Raw genomic sequence first — 5,123 nt, 5'->3', positions numbered from 1 at the left:
AGTATCAATTAATTTCTCCTAAAAAATATGATTATCACACACATTAAAACTTACCAAACAAATTTTTATTTTTTCATTTTTAAAACTGTTTTTATAAACTAGATCATCAAACACAATTTTTTTAAAATTCTCTTTTCAAAAATACTCTTTAAAACTAATTTATAAAATAGATTTTAAAAACTAAAAACAAGAAGTCATTCAAACAGGCCCTAAATCCTTAATGTAATAGCATAGTAAGGAAAATATAATGCAGTAATAGAGAAGACACTACTGCAAATGTAAAAAAGACTGTAATAATGTGATGAGCAGTAGCAAAATTATAGCAATGGTGTACATTTTGGTAGAGGAATAGTATGTGGTTTAAGTAAAATAGTGATGAGCCAACAAAATTCAAAATTTCGGGCGTACCGGTATCAAACCAATACCTCTACACCAAAACGGAGGAAATAGTTATATATTATGCTGTATTTCCATATCACTATGGTACGGTGTTCTATATTAAGATGTTGGCATTAACAAAATTCAAAATCTTATACCAGACTATAAATCCAAGGCCTACTTGTGAACATCAGAATTGGTGCAGAAAAATCATAAACAATTCCATTCCTGACTGCATCCCATACCTGTAAAAAATTTACTTTTACTAATTGTTTTTGTTTAATCCATTAATAGAAAAATAATTAGATAAGTAAATAAAATTAATTGGGAAAAACATAAAGAATGTAAGCAATTATTAAGTTTCAAAATCACAAAGAAATAGGCTTACCAAGAAGTAGAATTTGCTGAAGTGGATGGAAGTCCAGACTTTTTATAATTGAACCTTGGTTGACAGTCATCACAGTAGTCTTGGGCAAGTCGTCAGAGGAATAAGAGCTCTGACCATGGCTCTGGCTTGAGTATGCAACACGAAGCAAATTTACCAAATCCCTTTTCCATCACAACAACTCATATAACTATTCTTTCACGACCACAAATAATTGCATTGGAATTCATTGAAACATATTTCTTGCTGAATAAATCAAAATAGTTTACAGTCCAAGATATTTATCACAATGTTCCAGGTAAAATAGGCACATCCATTAGCTCCTAATGAAATCTGATCAAGAAAAAGAACAAAAAAATAAATTGAAAAAAAAATTAAATCTCATAAGAAAAAGTTAAATAAATAAATTGGATATGCAGACTTCAAACAAACCTCTGTGTTGAACATCGAAAAGGAGACAAAAGACTTGAAGTAAACTTTATTTTAACAAAGAACATTGCATTGGTCATGGAAAATCAGACATAAGTTAGGTATTGATAGTCATAACTCCTAAGCTTTTGTATTATGGAATGGACAACACAGAAAAATCAGTCAAACTCTCTAAAGTCATTGCATTAAACATTGAAAAAAATAGTCAAAAACCTTGAAGAATGATTTATAGGCATTGAGTTCAAAACTATGAAGGGAAATCAACACACAAAGGAATGGATAAATTTGATGAAGGGGAATCAATAGTTTGAAAATAAAAGGAACAAAACCTAAATCTCAAAATCAAAATAAACATAATCAATAAATGATTTCATGGGTGTTAAAGTGAATAAACCCTAAATCCCCAAATCAAAACAAAATCTTCAGAGAAATACAAAGCATAAAAACGCAATTCTGGTGGAGACGAAATTGTGATTAACCTGAAACCATGGTTATGTATTTATACACTGGAATTATGTTAAAATTCCAACAAAATAAAAAACAACGGCAGAAACAATTGATTACTTACTTGGGAAAAAGATAGAAATCATGAGATATTTTTTAATTTGAAGCCAAATCGATCAAGAAGTCGGGCTGGTTCCATGATTGTTGAATTGGAAATCGAAATTATTTATTGGTATAGGAGAAGATATTGATGAGAAGATATTCATGAGATTGAATGGACAAAGGAAGAGTGAAGTTTATCGTATGAAGAGGATAACTCGTTGTTTCACATTCCCAAGATTAATTTCGCAACCAATACATATAATTACATTTAATACAACAAAAAAAAAACAAATATAAATAAATTGAATTAAATGATAAATAGAATAAATTAGAAGTTTCCATAAATAGCATGTTTATAAATGTTTAGAAATTATATGAAAGCATCACGGAGCGACATGTGGCAAAGTTGCCTAACATCTTGCTTTTCTATTATGAATGGTTTATAATAAATTATTAATTAATCAAAATATTTCAATAAACTATTTTTTAATAAAAAAATTATTATGATCATTGTTTTTTATCATAATTATTATGATCATTTTAAATGATTGTTAATTTACATTTAAAATAGTATTTAATTTTTTAAAATTAACTTTAGTAATAATATTAATAACAAAGAAATATAAGTTGAAATAATTTTTATTTTAAGATACAATATTTTTTAAGAAAATAATAATAATAATTTTATTTTAACAAAATTATTTTAATTAACATTAATTTAAAAATATACTTAGAATTGAAATAATATTTGTACAAAAATATTATTTTAATATAATAATTTTATACAATAATGTGCGTCACTTATCATTAAATTTAATTTATATGATTAAAAATATTATTATATTAATATATGTCATTAATGAAGTTTATACAATTAAAATAATATTTGTACAATAAAATATTAGAAAAATTATTTGTTATTGATGTCATTTCACACACACACACACACACACACACACACACACATATATATATATATATATATATATATATATATATATATATATATATATATATATATATATATATATATATATATATATATATATATATATATATATATATATATATATATATATATATATATATATATATATATATATATATATATATATATATACGAGAAAAATGTATTACTTATTCAATTGTAACATATTACTATTATTTATAGTCAAATTCTATTAGTATCAAATTCTATTGATTCAGATATTTTTGAAAATGATATCTAAACAACAAAAATATTTGTATACGGAAAAAAATCTATTATTGATCTAAATATTTTTATATATGAAAAATTATATTTATGATCCAAATTTTTTTATTCAAAAAACGTATACGGGAAAAAAATTATTATTGATCTAAATATTTTTATGTAAATGATACCTAAACATAAATAATATTTGTATATGGGAAAAATCTATTAATGATCTAAATATTTTTATATATGAAAAATGGTATTTATGATCCAAAAAATATTTATTTAAAAAAGGTATACGGGAAAAAAACTATTATTGATCTAATTATTTTTATATACGAAAATTTACAATTGATTCAGATATTTTTGTAAACGATACCTAAAAATAAATAATATTCATATATTTGAAAAATCTATTAATGATCTAAATATTTTTATATATGAAAAATGATATTTGTGATCCAAAAAATTCTGATGATACCTAAACATAAATAATATTTGTATATTAGAAAAATCTATTAATGATTTAAATATTTTTATATATGAAAAAAGGTATTTGTGATCCAAAATATTTTGATTCAAAAATGGTATACGGAAAAAAAATCTATTATTAATTTAAATATTTTTATATACGAAAATTCACTATTGATCCAAATATTTTTCTAAATCATACCTAAACATAAATGATATTTGTATATGGGAAATTTTTTTATTATTGATCTAAATATTTTTATATATGTAAAATGGTATTTATGATCCAAAAATTTTGATTTTGAAAAATAAATATATTATGTAAGCAAATGCGCGTACCAAACCAGTTACTAGTTTATACAAAAAAATTGATCTATAAATTAAAATATAAAATTATGTGTTGATTAAAAAATTATAAGAAAAAATGCTAAGATGACAAGAAAAATTACAACAACACCGTATTTATATCTGGTATGATGTACCCTTTATTTTAAATACATTTATACAAAAAGAATTAATTAATAGATTAAAATATAAAAGTTATATATTGTCATGCTAACGAGTATTCTCAGAATATTATTTACGGATACTAAATAAAGAAAATATTCTTTACAAAAATTAATATTTCAATTTCCAATGCATTTTCAAAGCATCAAATATACGTATTTTTAAAAAAACTTTTTTACTTTAATCATTTAAAGAGTGCTCCGAAAATAGTGGTTAATATTTTCCTTTTTTAAATAATTTTTTCCATTCTTTGCTTTTTGTGTCAATGTTAAAATGCTTTGGAACTATTATGTTGTTTATATGGTGTAAGTTAATAAGGTGTCAACATAACACCTCTCAACTTACACCATATTATTGTTCATCCTAATAAGTATTTTTCAAAAGATAAAGTTGTGTCATTAACCAACTTCATACTCGTATTAACCACAAGAATGTATCTTACTAACTAATTAATTTACCTATTATTCATTAATCAATAAAATATATATTATTAATCATATTCTGACACTAATTAATAAATATATCAATCAATTTTTATACCCCATTAACAAATTTTATTTTACTATTTGATATTTTTTATGTTTGAGAATTACTTAACTAAGATATGAATTGTATTAACCAATTTTATATGTAATATTAAATAAAATTGATTTATCACGTAAGACTATTTTTTTTATTAGAATATATATTGATCAAACTCTGAATTATGTTAATCGAATTATAATATTTCATTAACCAAAATAATTTTGAAAATATATATATATATATAGAGTTAAAAGGTAATGCACTGACAGTGTAAAATAATTTTACACTGTCATCCAATAGAAAATCATAAATGTGCCATGTCATTAAATTTTTTTTAAATAAAAAAATGGTTTAATTAGATACATGGGTGATGATTGGTTGACAGTGTAAAAATATTTTACACTGTCAGTGCATCACCCCTTTTCTCATATATATATATATATATATATATGTATATATATATATATATATATATATATATATATATATATATATATATATATATATATATATATATATATATGTCGTGTCAAATAAAAAAAGTGTCAAAATAGTTTTTTTTTTTTTTTATTTTTTTATTTTCATGGTAGAGAAATTGTTACAATTTTGTAATACACATTTTTTGTTAAGTGGAATCCACGTAGATCCAACAACTTGATGGAATCTTCCTATATTTTTTGTTGGATT

At 22.3% G+C, this 5,123-nt stretch overlaps 1 long non-coding RNA gene across 1 annotated transcript; it reads right to left on the bottom strand.

Moving 5' to 3' along the window:
• Positions 1-215: 215 nt before the first annotated feature.
• On the bottom strand, positions 216-1,953 carry LOC131629090 (uncharacterized). Its single transcript, XR_009291952.1, has 3 exons — positions 1,761-1,953; positions 767-1,096; positions 216-623 (listed from the first exon to the last, which is right to left on the bottom strand). It is a non-coding gene; the product is annotated as an uncharacterized LOC131629090 (long non-coding RNA).
• Positions 1,954-5,123: the final 3,170 nt, after the last annotated feature.

This window comes from Vicia villosa, unplaced genomic scaffold (genome assembly GCF_029867415.1).
Source record: "Vicia villosa cultivar HV-30 ecotype Madison, WI unplaced genomic scaffold, Vvil1.0 ctg.000506F_1_1, whole genome shotgun sequence".
Classification (NCBI taxonomy): Eukaryota; Viridiplantae; Streptophyta; class Magnoliopsida; order Fabales; family Fabaceae; genus Vicia; species Vicia villosa.
This window is presented reverse-complemented; position numbering and strand designations above follow the sequence as displayed.